Source organism: Botryllus schlosseri, unplaced genomic scaffold, assembly GCF_051294905.1.
Source record: "Botryllus schlosseri isolate E-star unplaced genomic scaffold, Bs_hap1 Bs27a, whole genome shotgun sequence".
Lineage (NCBI taxonomy): Eukaryota > Metazoa > Chordata > Ascidiacea > Stolidobranchia > Styelidae > Botryllus > Botryllus schlosseri.
Window position 1 is genome coordinate 229393 of NW_027648636.1, and position 19217 is coordinate 248609.

A 19217-nucleotide genomic window follows, 5' to 3' on the forward strand; every position below is an offset into this window, starting at 1 on the left:
ATAGCTACAATTCTGCTACCAGATTGTAGAAGTCCGAAAGTTACGTCGAATGAGCCCAACGGCGGATTCAGGGCTATTGTAGTTTAGGAGATATTGGCAGATTTAGCCATTTTGGGGGGTATGAAAATTTATGAAAAGTTCAATTATATCAAGATTTCTCTATGTTCCCGAGGACCTATAGCTACAACTCCGCTACCAGATTGTAGCAGTCCGAAAGTTACGTCGAATGAGCCCAACGGCGTATTCAGGGCTATTGTAGTTTAGGAGATATTTGCAGATTTAGCCATTTTGAGGGGTATGAAAATATATGAAAAGTTCAATTATACCAAGATTTCTCTATGTTCCCGAGGGCCTATAGCTACAACTCCGCTACCAGATTGTAGCAGTCCGAAAGTTACGTCGAATGAGCCCCACGGCGTATTCAGGGCTATTGTAGTTTAGGAGATATTGGCAGATTTAGCCATTTTGGGGGGTATGAAAATTTATGAAAAGTTCAATTATACCGAGATTTCTCTATGTTCCCGAGGGTCTATAGCTACAACTCCGCTACCAGATTGTAGCAGTCCGAAAGTTACGTCGAATGAGCCCAACGGCGTATTCCTGGCTATTGTAGTTTAGGAGATATTGGCAGATTTAGCCAATTTGGGGGGTACAAAAATTTATGAAAAGTTGAATTATACCAAGATTTCTCTATGTTCCCGAGGGCCCATAGCTACAACTCCGTTACCAGATTGTAGCAGTCCAAAAGTTACGTCGAATGAGCCCAACGGCGTATTCAGGGCTATTGTAGTTTAGGGGATATTTGCAGATTTAGCCATTTTGAGGGGTATGAAAATATATGAAAAGTTCAATTATACCAAGATTTCTCTATGTTCCCGAGGGCCTATAGCTACAATTCTGCTACCAGATTGTGGAAGTCCGAAAGTTACGTCGAATGAGCCCAACGGCGTATTCCGGGCTATTGTAGTTTAGGAGATATTGGCAGATTTAGCCATTTTGGGGGGTATGAAAATTTATGAAAAGTTCAATTATACCAAGATTTCTCTATGTTCCCGAGGACCTATAGCTACAACTCCGCTACCAGATTGTAGCAGTCCGAAAGTTACGTCGAATGAGCCCAACGGCGTATTCCTGGCTATTGTAGTTTAGGAGATATTGGCAGATTTAGCCAATTTGGGGGGTACAAAAATTTATGAAAAGTTGAATTATACCAAGATTTCTCTATGTTCCCGAGGGCCCATAGCTACAACTCCGTTACCAGATTGTAGCAGTCCAAAAGTTACGTCGAATGAGCCCAACGGCGTATTCAGGGCTATTGTAGTTTAGGGGATATTTGCAGATTTAGCCATTTTGAGGGGTATGAAAATATATGAAAAGTTCAATTATACCAAGATTTCTCTATGTTCCCGAGGGCCTATAGCTACAATTCTGCTACCAGATTGTGGAAGTCCGAAAGTTACGTCGAATGAGCCCAACGGCGTATTCCGGGCTATTGTAGTTTAGGAGATATTGGCAGATTTAGCCATTTTGGGGGGTATGAAAATTTATGAAAAGTTCAATTATACCAAGATTTCTCTATGTTCCCGAGGACCTATAGCTACAACTCCGCTACCAGATTGTAGCAGTCCGAAAGTTACGTCGAATGAGCCCAACGGCGTATTCAGGGCTATTGTAGTTTAGGAGATATTTGAGGATTTAGCCATTTTGGGGGTATGAAAATTTATGAAAAGTTCAATTACACCAAGATTTCTCTATGTTCCCGAGGACCTATAGCTACAACTCCGCTACCAGATTGTAGCAGTCCGAAAGTTACGTCGAATGAGCCCAACGGCGTATTAGGGGCTATTGTATTTTCGGAGATATTGGCAGATTTAGCAATTTTGGAGGGTATGGAAATTTATGAAAAGTTCAATTATACCAAGATTTCTCTATGTTTCCGAGGGCCTATAGCTACAACTCCGCTACCAGATTGTAGCAGTCCGAAAGTTACGTCGAATGAGCCCAACGGCGTATTCAGGGCTATTGTAGTTTAGGAGATATTGGCAGATTTAGCCATTTTGGGGGGTATGAAAATTTATGAAAAGTTCAATTATACCAAGATTTCTCTATGTTCCAGAGGGCCTATAGCTACAACTCCGCTACCAGATTGTAGCAGTCCGAAAGTTTCGTCGAATGGGCCAAACGGCGTATTCAGGGCTATCGTAGTTTAGGAGATATTGGCAGATTTAGCCATATTGGGGGGTATGAAAATTTATGAAAAGTTTAATTATACCCAGATTTCTCTATGTTCCAGAGGGCCTATAGCTACAACTCCGCTACCAGATTGTAGCAGTCCGAAAGTTTCGTCGAATGGGCCAAACGGCGTATTCAGGGCTATCGTAGTTTAGGGGATATTTGCAGATTTAGCCATTTTAAGGGGTATGAAAATTTATGAAAAGTTAAATTATACCAAGATTTCTCTATGCTCCCAAGGGCCTATAGCTACAACTCCGCTACCAGATTGTAGCAGTCCGAAAGTTACGTCGAATTAGCCCAACGGCGTATTCAGGGCTATTGTAGTTTAGGAGATATTGGCAGATTTAGCCATTTTAGGGGGTATGAAAATTTATGAAAAGTTCAATTATACCAAGATTTCTCTATATTCCCGAGGGCCTATAGCTACAATTCTGCTAACAGATTGTAGAAGTCCGAAAGTTACGTCGAATGAGCCCAACGGCGGATTCAGGGCTATTGTAGTTTAGGAGATATTGGCAGATTTAGCCATTTTGGGGGGTATGAAAATTTATGAAAAGTTCAATGATACCAAGATTTCTCTATGTTCCCGAGGACCTATAGCTACAACTCCGTTACCAGATTGTAGCAGTCCAAAAGTTACGTCGAATGAGCCCAACGGCGTATTCAGGGCTTATGTAGTTTAGGAGATATTGGCAGATTTAGCCATTTTGGGGGGTATGAAAATTTATGAAAAGTTCAATTATACCAAGATTTCTCTATGTTCCCGAGGGCCTATAGCTACAACTCCGCTACCAGATTGTAGCAGTCTGAAAGTTACGTCGAATGAGCCCAACGGCGTATTCTGGGCTATTGTAGTTTAGGAGATATTGGCAGATTTAGCCAATTTGGGGGGTACGAAAATTTATGAAAAGTTGAATTATACCAAGATTTCTCTATGTTCCCGAAGGCCTATAGCTACGATTCTGCTATCAGATTGTAGAAGTCCGAAAGTTACGTCGAATGAGCCCAACGGCGGATTCAGGGCTATTGTAGTTTAGGAGATATTGGCAGATTTAGCCATTTTGGGGGGTATGAAAATTTATGAAAAGTTCAATTGTACCAAGATTTCTCTATGTTCCCGAGGACCTATAGCTACACCTCCGCTACCAGATTGTAGCAGTCCGAAAGTTACGTCGAATGAGCCCAACGGCGTATTCAGGGCTATTGTATTTTAGGAGTTATTGGCAGATTTAGTAATTTTGGAGGGTACAAAAATTTATGAAAAGTTCAATTATACCAAGATTTCTCTATGTTCCCGAGGGCCTATAGCTACAACTCCGCTACCAGATTGTAGCAGTCCGAAAGTTACGTCGAATGAGCCCAACGGCGTATTCAGGGCTATTGTAGTTTAGGAGATATTGGCAGATTTAGCCATTTTGGGGGGTATGAAAATTTATGAAAAGTTCAAATATACCAAGATTTTTCGATGTTCCCGAGGGCCTATAGCTACAACTCCGCTACCAGATTGTAGCAGTCCGAAAGTTACGTCGAATGAGCCAAACGGCGTATTCAGAGCTATTGTAGTTTAGGAGATATTGGCAGATTTAGCCATTTTAAGGGGTATGAAAATTTATGAAAAGTTCAATTATACCAAGATTTCTCTATGCTCCCGAGGGCCTATAGCTATAACTCCGCTACCAGATTGTAGCAGTCCGAAAGTTACGTCGAATGAGCCCAACGGCGTATTCAGGGCCATTGTAGTTTAGGAGATATTGGCAGATTTAGCCATTTTGGGGGGTATGAAAATTTATGAAAAGTTTAATTATACCAAGATTTCTCTATGTTCCCGAGGGCCTATAGCTACAACTCCGCTATCAGATTGTAGCAGTCCGAAAGTTACGTCGAATGAGCCCAACGGCGTATTCCGGGCTATTGTAGTTTAGGAGATATTGGCAGATTTAGCCAATTTGGGGGGTACGAAAATTTATGAAAAGTTCAATTATACCAAGATTTCTCTAAGTTCCCGAGGACCTATAGCTACAACTCCGCTACCAGATTGTAGCAGTTCGAAAGTTACGTCGAATGAGCCCAACGGCGTATTCAGGGCTATTGTAGTTTAGAAGATATTGGCAGATTTAGCCATTTTGAGGGGTATGAAAATTTATGAAAAGTTCAATTATACCAAGATTTCTCTATGTTCCCGAGGGCCTATAGCTACAATTCTGCTACCAGATTGTAGAAGTCCGAAAGTTACGTCGAATGAGCCCAACGGCGGATTCAGGGCTATTGTAGTTTAGGAGTTATTGGCAGATTTAGCCATTTTGGGGGGTATGAAAATTTATGAAAAGTTCAATTATACCAAGATTTCTCTATGCTCCCAAGGGCCTATAGCTACAACTCCGCTACCAGATTGTAGCAGTCCGAAAGTTTCGTCGAATGGGCCAAACGGCGTATTCAGGGCTATCGTAGTTTAGGGGATATTTGCAGATTTAGCCATTTTAAGGGGTATGAAAATTTATGAAAAGTTCAATTATACCAAGATTTCTCTATGTTCCCGAGGACCTATAGCTACAACTCCGCTACCAGATTGTAGCAGTCCGAAAGTTACGTCGAATGAGCCCAACGGCGTATTCAGGGCTATTGTAGTTTAGGAGATATTGGCAGATTTAGCCATTTTAGGGGGTATGAAAATTTATGAAAAGTTCAATTATACCAAGATTTCTCTATATTCCCGAGGGCCTATAGCTACCATTCTGCTAACAGATTGTAGAAGTCCGAAAGTTACGTCGAATGAGCCCAACGGCGGATTCAGGGCTATTGTAGTTTAGGAGATATTGGCAGATTTAGCCATTTTGGGGGGTATGAAAATTTATGAAAAGTTCAATGATACCAAGATTTCTCTATGTTCCCGAGGACCTATAGCTACAACTCCGTTACCAGATTGTAGCAGTCCAAAAGTTACGTCGAATGAGCCCAACGGCGTATTCAGGGCTATTGTAGTTTAGGAGATATTGGCAGATTTAGCCATTTTGGGGGGTATGAAAATTTATGAAAAGTTCAATTATACCAAGATTTCTCTATGTTCCCGAGGGCCTATAGCTACAACTCCGCTACCAGATTGTAGCAGTCTGAAAGTTACGTCGAATGAGCCCAACGGCGTATTCCGGGCTATTGTAGTTTAGGAGATATTGGCAGATTTAGCCAATTTGGGGGGTACGAAAATTTATGAAAAGTTGAATTATACCAAGATTTCTCTATGTTCCCGAGGGCCTATAGCTACAATTCTGCTATCAGATTGTAGAAGTCCGAAAGTTACGTCGAATGAGCCCAACGGCGGATTCAGGGCTATTGTAGTTTAGGAGATATTGGCAGATTTAGCCATTTTGGGGGGTATGAAAATTTATGAAAAGTTCAATTGTACCAAGATTTCTCTATGTTCCCGAGGACCTATAGCTACACCTCCGCTACCAGATTGTAGCAGTCCGAAAGTTACGTCGAATGAGCCCAACGGCGTATTCAGGGCTATTGTATTTTAGGAGTTATTGGCAGATTTAGCAATTTTGGAGGGTACAAAAATTTATGAAAAGTTCAATTATACCAAGATTTCTCTATGTTCCCGAGGGCCTATAGCTACAACTCCGCTACCAGATTGTAGCAGTCCGAAAGTTACGTCGAATGAGCCCAACGGCGTATTCAGGGCTATTGTAGTTTAGGAGATATTGGCAGATTTAGCCATTTTGGGGGGTATGAAAATTTATGAAAAGTTCAAATATACCAAGATTTTTCGATGTTCCCGAGGGCCTATAGCTACAACTCCGCTACCAGATTGTAGCAGTCCGAAAGTTACGTCGAATGAGCCAAACGGCGTATTCAGAGCTTTTGTAGTTTAGGAGATATTGGCAGATTTAGCCATTTTAAGGGGTATGAAAATTTATGAAAAGTTCAATTATACCAAGATTTCTCTATGCTCCCGAGGGCCTATAGCTATAACTCCGCTACCAGATTGTAGCAGTCCGAAAGTTACGTCGAATGAGCCCAACGGCGTATTCAGGGCCATTGTAGTTTAGGAGATATTGGCAGATTTAGCCATTTTGGGGGGTATGAAAATTTATGAAAAGTTTAATTATACCAAGATTTCTCTATGTTCCCGAGGGCCTATAGCTACAACTCCGCTATCAGATTGTAGCAGTCCGAAAGTTACGTCGAATGAGCCCAACGGCGTATTCCGGGCTATTGTAGTTTAGGAGATATTGGCAGATTTAGCCAATTTGGGGGGTACGAAAATTTATGGAAAGTTCAATTATACCAAGATTTCTCTAAGTTCCCGAGGACCTATAGCTACAACTCCGCTACCAGATTGTAGCAGTCCGAAAGTTACGTCGAATGAGCCCAACGGCGTATTCAGGGCTATTGTCGTTTAGAAGATATTGGCAGATTTAGCCATTTTGAGGGGTATGAAAATTTATGAAAAGTTCAATTATACCAAGATTTCTCTATGTTCCCGAGGGCCTATAGCTACAATTCTGCTACCAGATTGTAGAAGTCCGAAAGTTACGTCGAATGAGCCCAACGGCGGATTCAGGGCTATTGTAGTTTAGGAGATATTGGCAGATTTAGCCATTTTGGGGGGTATGAAAATTTATTAAAAGTTCAATTATACCAAGATTTCTCTATGTTCCCGAGGACCTATAGCTACAACTCCGCTACCAGATTGTAGCAGTCCGAAAGTTACGTCGAATGAGCCCAACGGCGTATTCAGGGCTATTGTAGTTTAAGAGATATTGGCAGATTTAGCCATTTTGGGGGGTATGAAAATTTATGAAAAGTTCAATTATACCAAGATTTCTCTATGTTCCCGAGGGCCTATAGCTACAACTCCGCTACCAGATTGTAGCAGTCCGAAAGTTACGTCGAATGAGCCCAACGGCGTATTCCGGGCTATTGTAGTTTAGGAGATATTGGCAGATTTAGCCAATTTGTGGGGTACGAAAATTTATGAAAAGTTCAATTATACCAAGATTTCTCTATGTTCCCGAAGACCTATAGCTACAACTCCGCTACCAGATTGTAGCAGTCCGGACGTTACGTCGAATGAGCCCAACGGCGTATTCAGGGCTATTGTAGTTTAGGAGATATTGGCAGATTTAGCCATTTTAGGGGGTATGAAAATTTATGAAAAGTTCAATTATACCAAGATTTCTCTATGTTCCCGAGGGCCCATAGCTACAATTCTGCTACCAGATTGTAGAAGTCCGAAAGTTACGTCGAATGAGCCCAACGGCGGATTCAGGGCTATTGTAGTTTAGGAGATATTGGCAGATTTAGCCATTTTGGGGGGTATGAAAATTTATGAAAAGTTCAATTATACCAAGATTTCTCTATGTTTCCGAGGACCTATAGCTACAACTCCGTTACCAGATTGTAGCAGTCCGAAAGTTACGTCGAATGAGCCCAACGGCGTATTCCGGGCTATTGTAGTTTATGAGATATTGGCAGATTTAGCCAATTTGGGGGGTACGAAAATTTATGAAAAGTTCAATTATACCAAGATTTCTCTATGTTCCCGAGGACCTATAGCTACAACTCCGCTACCAGATTGTAGCAGTCCGAAACTTACGTCGAATGAGCCCAACGGCGTATTCAGGGCTATTGTAGTTTAGGAGATATTGGCAGATTTAGCCATTTTGGGGGGTATGAAAATTTATGAAAAGTTCAATTATACCAAGATTTCTCTATGTTCCCGAGGACCTATGGCTACAACTCCGCTATCAGCTTGTAGCAGTACGAAAGTTACGTCGAATGAGCCCAACGGCGTATTACGGGCTATTGTAGTTTAGGAGATATTGGCAGATTTAGCCAATTTGGGGGGTACGAAAATTTATGAAAAGTTCAATTATACCAAGATTTCTCTATGTTCCCGAGGACCTATAGCTACAACTCCGCTACCAGATTGTAGCAGTCCGAAAGTTACGTCGAATGAGCCCAACGGCGTATTCAGGGCTATTGTAGTTTAGGAGATATTGGCAGATTTAGCCATTTTAGGGGGTATGAAAATTTATGAAAAGTTCAATTATACCAAGATTTCTCTATGTTCCCGAGGGCCTATAGCTACAATTCTGCTACCAGATTGTAGAAGTCCGAAAGTTACGTCGAATGAGCCCAACGGCGGATTCAGGGCTATTGTAGTTTAGGAGATATTGGCAGATTTAGCCATTTTGGGAGGTATGAAAATTTATGAAAAGTTCAATTATACCAAGATTTCTCTATGTTCCCGAGGACCTATAGCTACAACTCCGTTACCAGATTGTAGCAGTCCAAAAGTTACGTCGAATGAGCCCAACGGCGTATTCAGGGCTATTGTAGTTTAGGAGATATTGGCAGATTTAGCCATTTTGGGGGGTATGAAAATTTATGAAAAGTTCAATTATACCAAGATTTCTCTATGTTCCCGAGGGCCTATAGCTACAACTCCGCTACCAGATTGTAGCAGTCCGAAAGTTACGTCGAATGAGCCCAAAAGCGTATTCCGGGCTATTGTAGTTTAGGAGATATTGGCAGATTTAGCCAATTTGGGGGGTACGAAAATTTATGAAAAGTTGAATTATACCAAGATTTCTCTATGTTCCCGAGGGCCTATAGCTACAATTCTGCTACCAGATTATAGAAGTCCGAAAGTTACGTCGAATGAGCCCAACGGCGGATTCAGGGCTATTGTAGTTTAGGAGATATTGGCAGATTCAGCTATTTTGGGGGGTATGAAAATTTATGAAAAGTTCAATTATACCAAGATTTCTCTATGTTCCCGAGGACCTATAGCTACACCTTCGCTACCAGATTATAGCAGTCCGAAAGTTACGTCGAATGAGCCCAACGGCGTATTCAGGGCTATTGTATTTTAGGAGATATTGGCAGATTTAGCAATTTTGGGGGATATGAAAATTTATGAAAAGTTCAATTATACCAAGATTTCTTTATGTTCCCGAGGGCCTATAGCTACAACTCCGCTACCAGATTGTAGCAGTCCGAAAGTTACGTCGAATGAGCCCAACGGCGTATTCAGGGCTATGGTAGTTTAGGAGATATTGGCAGATTTAGCCATTTTGGGGGGTATGGAAATTTATGAAAGGTTCAAATATACCAAGATTTCTTTATGTTCCCGAGGGCCTATAGCTACAACTCCGCTACCAGATTGTAGCAGTCCGAAAGTTACGTCGAATGAGCCCAACGGCGTATTCAGAGCTATTGTAGTTTAGGAGATATTGGCAGATTTAGCCATTTTAAGGGGTATGAAAATTTATGAAAAGTTCAATTATACCAAGATTTCTCTATGCTCCCGAGGGCCTATAGCTATAACTCCGCTACCAGATTGTAGCAGTCCGAAAGTTACGTCGAATGAGCCCAACGGCGTATTCAGGGCCATTGTAGTTTAGGAGATATTGGCAGATTTAGCCATTTTGGGGGGTATGAAAATTTATGAAAAGTTGAATTATACCAAGATTTCTCTATGTTCCCGAGGGCCTATAGCTACAATTCTGCTACCAGATTGTAGAAGTCCGAAAGTTACGACGAATGAGCCCAACGGCGGATTCAGGGCTATTGTAGTTTAGGAGATATTGGCAGATTTAGCCATTTTGGGGGGTATGAAAATTTATGAAAAGTTCAATTATACCAAGATTTCTCTATGTTCCCGAGGGCCTATAGCTACAATTCTGCTACCAGATTGCAGAAGTCCGAAAGTTACGACGAATGAGCCCAACGGCGGATTCAGGGCTATTGTATTTTAGGAGATATTGGCAGATTTAGCAATTTTGGGGGGTATGAAAATTTATGAAAAGTTCAATTATACCAAGATTTCTTTATGTTCCCGAGGGCCTATAGCTACAACTCCGCTACCAGATTGTAGCAGTCCGAAAGTTACGTCGAATGAGCCCAACGGCGTATTCCGGTCTATTGTAGTTTAGGAGATATTGGCAGATTTAGCCAATTTGGGGGGTACGAAAATTTATGAAAAGTTGAATTATACCAAGATTTCTCTATGTTCCCGAGGGCCTATAGCTACAATTCTGCTACCAGATTGTAGAAGTCCGAAAGTTACGACGAATGAGCCCAACGGCGGATTCAGGGCTATTGTAGTTTAGGAGATATTGGCAGATTTAGCCATTTTGGGTAGTATGAAAATTTATGAAAAGTTCAATTATACCAAGATTTCTCTATGTTCCCGAGGACCTATAGCTACACCTCCGCTACCAGATTGTAGCAGTCCGGAAGTTACGTCGAATGAGCCCAACGGCGTATTCAGGGCTATTGTATTTTAGGAGATATTGGCAGATTTAGCAATTTTGGGGGGTATGAAAATTTATGAAAAGTTCAATTATACCAAGATTTCTTAATGTTCCCGAGGGCCTATTGCTACAACTCCGCTACCAGATTGTAGCAGTCCGAAAGTTACGTCGAATGAGCCCAACGGCGTATTCAGGGCTATTGTAGTTTAGGAGATATTGGCAGATTTAGCCATTTTGGGGGGTATGAAAATTTATGAAAAGTTCAATTATACCAAGATTTCCCTATGCTCCCGAGGGCCTATAGCTATAACTCCGCTAACAGATTGTAGCAGTCCGAAAGTTACGTCGAATGAGCCCAACGGCGTATTCAGGGCCATTGTAGTTTAGGAGATATTGGCAGATTTAGCCATTTTGGGGGGTATGAAAATTTATGAAAAGTTGAATTATACCAAGATTTCTCTATGTTCCCGAGGGCCTATAGCTACAACTTCGCTACCAGATTGTAGCAGTCCGAAAGTTACGTCGAATGAGCCCAACGGCGTATTCCGGGCTATTGTAGTTTAGGAGATATTGGCAGATTTAGCCAATTTGGGGGGTACTAAAATTTATGAAAAGTTCAATTATACCAAGATTTCTCTATGTTCCCGAGGACCTATAGCTACAACTCCGCTACCAGATTGTAGCAGTCCGAAAGTTACGTCGAATGAGCCCAACGGCGTATTCAGGGCTATTGTAGTTTAGGAGATATTGGCAGATTTAGCCATTTTGGGAGGTATGAAAATTTATGAAAAGTTCAATTATACCAAGATTTCTCTATGTTCCCGAGGACCTATAGCTACAACTCCGCTATCAGATTGTAGCAGTACGAAAGTTACGTCGAATGAGCCCAACGGCGTATTCCGGGCTATTGTAGTTTAGGAGATATTGGCAGATTTAGCCAATTTGGGGGGTACGAAAATTTATGAAAAGTTCAATTATACCAAGATTTCTCTATGTTCCCGAGGACCTATAGCTACAACTCCGCTACCAGATTGTAGCAGTCCGAAAGTTACGTCGAATGAGCCCAACGGCGTATTCAGGGCTATTGTAGTTTAGGAGATATTGGCAGATTTAGCCATTTTGGGGGGTATGAAAATTTATGAAAAGTTCAATTATACCAAGATTTCTCTATGTTCCCGAGGGCCTATAGCTACAACTCCGCTACCAGATTGTAGCAGTCCGAAAGTTACGTCGAATGAGCCCAAAGGCGTATTCCGGGCTATTGTAGTTTAGGAGATATTGGCAGATTTAGCCAATTTGGGGGGTACGAAAATTTATGAAAAGTTGAATTATACCAAGATTTCTCTATGTTCCCGAGGGCCTATAGCTACAATTCTGCTACCAGATTGTAGAAGTCCGAAAGTTACGTCGAATGAGCCCAACGGCGGATTCAGCGCTATTGTAGTTTAGGAGATATTGGCAGATTCAGCTATTTTGGGGGGTATGAAAATTTATGAAAAGTTCAATTATACCAAGATTTCTCTAAGTTCCCGAGGACCTATAGCTACACCTTCGCTACCAGATTGTAGCAGTCCGAAAGTTACGTCGAATGAGCCCAACGGCGTATTCAGGGCTATTGTATTTTAGGAGATATTGGCAGATTTAGCAATTTTGGGGGATATGAAAATTTATGAAAAGTTCAATTATACCAAGATTTCTTTATGTTCCCGAGGGCCTATAGCTACAACTCCGCTACCAGATTGTAGCAGTCCGAAAGTTACGTCGAATGAGCCCAACGGCGTATTCAGGGCTATGGTAGTTTAGGAGATATTGGCAGATTTAGCCATTTTGGGGGGTATGGAAATTAATGAAAAGTTCAAATATACCAAGATTTTTCGATGTTCCCGAGGGCCTATAGCTACAACTCCGCTACCAGATTGTAGCAGTCCGAAAGTTACGTCGAATGAGCCCAACGGCGTATTCAGAGCTATTGTAGTTTAGGAGATATTGGCAGATTTAGCCATTTTAAGGGGTATGAAAATTTATGAAAAGTTCAATTATACCAAGATTTCTCTATGCTCCCGAGGGCCTATAGCTATAACTCCGCTACCAGATTGTAGCAGTCCGAAAGTTACGTCGAATGAGCCCAACGGCGTATTCAGGGCCATTGTAGTTTAGGAGATATTGACAGATTTAGCCATTTTGGGGGGTATGAAAATTTATGAAAAGTTCAATTATACCAAGATTTCTCTATGTTCCCGAGGGCCTATAGCTACAATTCTGCTACCAGATTGTAGAAGTCCGAAAGTTACGTCGAATGAGCCCAACGGCGGATTCAGGGCTATTGTAGTTTAGAAGATATTGGCAGATTTAGCCATTTTGAGGGGTATGAAAATTTATGAAAAGTTTAATTATACCAAGATTTCTCTATGTTCCCGAGGGCCTATAGCTACAATTCTGCTACCAGATTGTAGAAGTCCGAAAGTTACGTCGAATGAGCCCAACGGCGGATTCAGGGCTATTGTAGTTTAGAAGATATTGGCAGATTTAGCCATTTTGAGGGGTATGAAAATTTATGAAAAGTTTAATTATACCAAGATTTCTCTATGTTCCCGAGGGCCTATAGCTACAACTCCGCTACCAGATTGTAGCAGTCCGAAAGTTACGTCGAATGAGCCCAACGGCGTATTCCGGGCTATTGTAGTTTAGGAGATATTGGCAGATTTAGCCAATTTGGGGGGTACGAAAATTTATGAAAAGTTGAATTATACCAAGATTTCTCTATGTTCCCGAGGGCCTATAGCTACAATTCTGCTACCAGATTGTAGAAGTCCGAAAGTTACGACGAATGAGCCCAACGGCGGATTCAGGGCTATTGTAGTTTAGGAGATATTGGCAGATTTAGCCATTTTGGGTAGTATGAAAATTTATGAAAAGTTCAATTATACCAAGATTTCTCTATGTTCCCGAGGACCTATAGCTACACCTCCGCTACCAGATTGTAGCAGTCCGAAAGTTACGTCGAATGAGCCCAACGGCGTATTCAGGGCTATTGTATTTTAGGAGATATTGGCAGATTTAGCAATTTTGGGGGGTATGAAAATTTATGAAAAGTTCAATTATACCAAGATTTCTTTATGTTCCCGAGGGCCTATAGCTACAACTCCGCTACCAGATTGTAGCAGTCCGAAAGTTACGTCGAATGAGCCCAACGGCGTATTCAGGGCTATTGTAGTTTAGGAGATATTGGCAGATTTAGCCATTTTGGGGGGTATGAAAATTTATGAAAAGTTCAATTATACCAAGATTTCCCTATGCTCCCGAGGGCCTATAGCTATAACTCCGCTACCAGATTGTAGCAGTCCGAAAGTTACGTCGAATGAGCCCAACGGCGTATTCGGGCCATTGTAGTTTAGGAGATATTGGCAGATTTAGCCATTTTGGGGGTATGAAAATTTATGAAAAGTTCAATTATACCAAGATTTCTTTATGTTCCCGAGGGCCTATTGCTACAACTCCGCTACCAGATTGTAGCAGTCCGAAAGTTACGTCGAATGAGCCCAACGGCGTATTCAGGGCTATTGTAGTTTAGGAGATATTGGCAGATTTAGCCATTTTGGGAGGTATGAAAATTTATGAAAAGTTCAATTATACCAAGATTTCTCTATGTTCCCGAGGACCTATAGCTACAACTCCGCTATCAGATTGTAGCAGTACGAAAGTTACGTCGAATGAGCCCAACGGCGTATTCCGGGCTATTGTAGTTTAGGAGATATTGGCAGATTTAGCCAATTTGGGGGGTACGAAAATTTATGAAAAGTTCAATTATACCAAGATTTCTCTATGTTCCCGAGGACCTATAGCTACAACTCCGCTACCAGATTGTAGCAGTCCGAAAGTTACGTCGAATGAGCCCAACGGCGTATTCAGGGCTATTGTAGTTTAGGAGATATTGGCAGATTTAGCCATTTTAGGGGGTTGAAAATTTATGAAAAGTTCAATTATACCAAGATTTCTCTATGTTCCCGAGGGCCTATAGCTACAATTCTGCTACCAGATTGTAGAAGTCCGAAAGTTACGTCGAATGAGCCCAACGGCGGATTCAGGGCTATTGTAGTTTAGGAGATATTGGCAGATTTAGCCATTTTAGGGGGTATGAAAATTTATGAAAAGTTCAATTATACCAAGATTTCTCTATGTTCCCGAGGACCTATAGCTACAACTCCGTTACCAGATTGTAGCAGTCCAAAAGTTACGTCGAATGAGCCCAACGGCGTATTCAGGGCTATTGTAGTTTAGGAGATATTGGCAGATTTAGCCATTTTGGGGGGTATGAAAATTTATGAAAAGTTCAATTATACCAAGATTTCTCTATGTTCCCGTGGGCCTATAGCTACAACTCCGCTACCAGATTGTAGCAGTCCGACAGTTACGTCGAATGAGCCCAAAGGCGTATTCCGGGCTATTGTAGTTTAGGAGATATTGGCAGATTTAGCCATTTTAGGGGGTTGAAAATTTATGAAAAGTTCAATTATACCAAGATTTCTCTATGTTCCCGAGGGCCTATAGCTACAACTCCGCTACCAGATTGTAGCAGTCCGTCAGTTACGTCGAATGAGCCCAAAGGCGTATTCCGGGCTATTGTAGTTTAGGAGATATTGGCAGATTTAGCCATTTTGGGGGGTATGAAAACTTATGAAAAGTTCAATTATACCAAGATTTCTCTATGTTCCCGAGGGCCTATAGCTACAACTCCGCTACCAGATTGTAGCAGTCCGACAGTTACGTCGAATGAGCCCAAAGGCGTATTCCGGGCTATTGTAGTTTAGGAGATATTGGCAGATTTAGCCATTTTGGGGGGTATGAAAATTTATGAAAAGTTCAATTATACCAAGATTTCTCTATGTTCCCGAGGGCCTATAGCTACAATTCTGCTACCAGATTGTAGAAGTCCGAAAGTTACGTCGAATGAGCCCAACGGCGGATTCAGGGCTATTGTAGTTTAGGAGATATTGGCAGATTTAGCCATTTTGGGGGGTATGAAAATTTATGAAAAGTTCAATTATACCAAGATTTCTCTATGTTCCCGAGGACCTATAGCTACAACTCCGTTACCAGATTGTAGCAGTCCAAAAGTTACGTCGAATGAGCCCAACGGCGTATTCAGGGCTATTGTAGTTTAGGAGATATTGGCAGATTCAGCCATTTTGGGGGGTATGAAAATTTATGAAAAGTTCAATTATACCAAGATTTCTCTATGTTCCCGAGGGCCTATAGCTACAACTCCGCTACCAGATTGTAGCAGTCCGACAGTTACGTCGAATGAGCCCAAAGGCGTATTCCGGGCTATTGTAGTTTAGGAGATATTGGCAGATTTAGCCATTTTAGGGGGTTGAAAATTTATGAAAAGTTCAATTATACCAAGATTTCTCTATGTTCCCGAGGGCCTATAGCTACAACTCCGCTACCAGATTGTAGCAGTCCGACAGTTACGTCGAATGAGCCCAAAGGCGTATTCCGGGCTATTGTAGTTTAGGAGATATTGGCAGATTTAGCCATTTTGGGGGGTATGAAAATTTATGAAAAGTTCAATTATACCAAGATTTCTCTATGTTCCCGAGGGCCTATAGCTACAATTCTGCTACCAGATTGTAGAAGTCCGAAAGTTACGTCGAATGAGCCCAACGGCGGATTCAGGGCTATTGTAGTTTAGGAGATATTGGCAGATTTAGCCATTTTGGGGGGTATGAAAATTTATGAAAAGTTGAATTATACCAAGATTTCTCTATGTTCCCGAGGGCCTATAGCTACAATTCTGCTACCAGATTGTAGAAGTCCGAAAGTTACGTCGAATGAGCCCAACGGCGGATTCAGGGCTATTGTAGTTTAGGAGATATTGGCAGATTCAGCTATTTTGGGGGGTATGAAAATTTATGAAAAGTTCAATTATACCAAGATTTCTCTATGTTCCCGAGGACCTATAGCTACACCTTCGCTACCAGATTGTAGCAGTCCGAAAGTTACGTCGAATGAGCCCAACGGCGTATTCAGGGCTATTGTATTTTAGGAGATATTGGCAGATTTAGCCATTTTGGGGGGTATGAAAATTTATGAAAAGTTCAATTATACCAAGATTTCCCTATGCTCCCGAGGGCCTATAGCTATAACTCCGCTAACAGATTGTAGCAGTCCGAAAGTTACGTCGAATGAGCCCAACGGCGTATTCAGGGCCATTGTAGTTTAGGAGATATTGGCAGATTTAGCCATTTTGGGGGGTATGAAAATTTATGAAAAGTTTAATTATACCAAGATTTCTCTATGTTCCCGAGGGCCTATAGCTACAACTTCGCTACCAGATTGTAGCAGTCCGAAAGTTACGTCGAATGAGCCCAACGGCGTATTCCGGGCTATTGTAGTTTAGGAGATATTGGCAGATTTAGCCAATTTGGGGGGTACGAAAATTTATGAAAAGTTCAATTATACCAAGATTTCTCTATGTTCCCGAGGACCTATAGCTACAACTCCGCTACCAGATTGTAGCAGTCCGAAAGTTACGTCGAATGAGCCCAACGGCGTATTCAGGGCTATTGTAGTTTAGGAGATATTGGCAGATTTAGCCATTTTGGGAGGTATGAAAATTTATGAAAAGTTCAATTATACCAAGATTTCTCTATGTTCCCGAGGACCTATAACTACAACTCCACTATCAGATTGTAGCAGTACGAAAGTTACGTCGAATGAGCCCAACGGCGTATTCCGGGCTATTGTAGTTTAGGAGATATTGGCAGATTTAGCCAATTTGGGGGGTACGAAAATTTATGAAAAGTTCAATTATACCAAGATTTCTCTATGTTCCCGAGGACCTATAGCTACAACTCCGCTACCAGATTGTAGCAGTCCGAAAGTTACGTCGAATGAGCCCAACGGCGTATTCAGGGCTATTGTAGTTTAGGAGATATTGGCAGATTTAGCCATTTTAGGGGGTTGAAAATTTATGAAAAGTTCAATTATACCAAGATTTTTCTATGTTCCCGAGGGCCTATAGCTACAATTCTGCTACCAGATTGTAGAAGTCCGAAAGTTACGTCGAATGAGCCCAACGGCGGATTCAGGGCTATTGTAGTTTAGGAGATATTGGCAGATTTAGCCATTTTGGGGGGTATGAAAATTTATGAAAAGTTCAATTATACCAAGATTTCTCTATGTTCCCGAGGACCTATAGCTACAACTCCGTTACCAGATTGTAGCAGTCAAAAAGTTACGTCGAATGAGCCCAACGGCGTATTCAGGGCTATTGTAGTTTAGGAGATATTGGCAGATTTAGCCATTTTGGGGGGTATGAAAATTTATGAAAAGTTCAATTATACCAAGATTTCTCTATGTTCCCGAGGGCCTATAGCTACAACTCCGCTACCAGATTGTAGCAGTCCGAAAGTTACGTCGAATGAGCCCAACGGCGTATTCCGGGCTATTGTAGTTTAGGAGATATTGGCAGATTTAGCCAATTTGGGGGGTACGAAAATTTATGAAAAGTTGAATTATACCAAGATTTCTCTATGTTCCCGAGGGCCTATAGCTACAATTCTGCTACCAGATTGTAGAAGTCCGAAAGTTACGACGAATGAGCCCAACGGCGGATTCAGGGCTATTGTAGTTTAGGAGATATTGGCAGATTTAGCCATTTTGGGTAGTATGAAAATTTATGAAAAGTTCAATTATACCAAGATTTCTCTATGTTCCCGAGGACCTATAGCTACACCTCCGCTACCAGATTGTAGCAGTCCGAAAGTTACGTCGAATGAGCCCAACGGCGTATTCAGGGCTATTGTATTTTAGGAGATATTGGCAGATTTAGCAATTTTGGGGGGTATGAAAATTTATGAAAAGTTCAATTATACCAAGATTTCTTTATGTTCCCGAGGGCCTATTGCTACAACTCCGCTACCAGATTGTAGCAGTCCGAAAGTTACGTCGAATGAGCCCAACGGCGTATTCAGGGCTATTGTAGTTTAGGAGATATTGGCAGATTTAGCCATTTTGGGGGGTATGAAAATTTATGAAAAGTTCAATTATACCAAGATTTCCCTATGCTCCCGAGGGCCTATAGCTATAACTCCGCTACCAGATTGTAGCAGTCCGAAAGTTACGTCGAATGAGCCCAACGGCGTATTCGGGCCATTGTAGTTTAGGAGATATTGGCAGATTTAGCCATTTTGGGGGTATGAAAATTTATGAAAAGTTCAATTATACCAAGATTTCTTTATGTTCCCGAGGGCCTATTGCTACAACTCCGCTACCAGATTGTAGCAGTCCGAAAGTTACGTCGAATGAGCCCAACGGCGTATTCAGGGCTATTGTAGTTTAGGAGATATTGGCAGATTTAGCCATTTTGGGAGGTATGAAAATTTATGAAAAGTTCAATTATACCAAGATTTCTCTATGTTCCCGAGGACCTATAGCTACAACTCCGCTATCAGATTGTAGCAGTACGAAAGTTACGTCGAATGAGCCCAACGGCGTATTCCGGGCTATTGTAGTTTAGGAGATATTGGCAGATTTAGCCAATTTGGGGGGTACGAAAATTTATGAAAAGTTCAATTATACCAAGATTTCTCTATGTTCCCGAGGACCTATAGCTACAACTCCGCTACCAGATTGTAGCAGTCCGAAAGTTACGTCGAATGAGCCCAACGGCGTATTCAGGGCTATTGTAGTTTAGGAGATATTGGCAGATTTAGCCAT

The 19217-nt window shown here is 41.6% G+C and overlaps 1 long non-coding RNA gene across 1 annotated transcript in view; it reads left to right on the plus strand.

The window, feature by feature from the left end:
- The window catches only part of LOC145459907 (uncharacterized), a 66900-nt gene extending 58575 nt beyond the window's left edge, over positions 1-8325 (plus strand). The window contains exon 3 of the long non-coding RNA XR_013921591.1: positions 6864-8325. This is a non-coding gene — a long non-coding RNA (uncharacterized LOC145459907). The remainder of the gene's footprint in view (positions 1-6863) is intronic.
- Positions 8326-19217: the final 10892 nt, after the last annotated feature.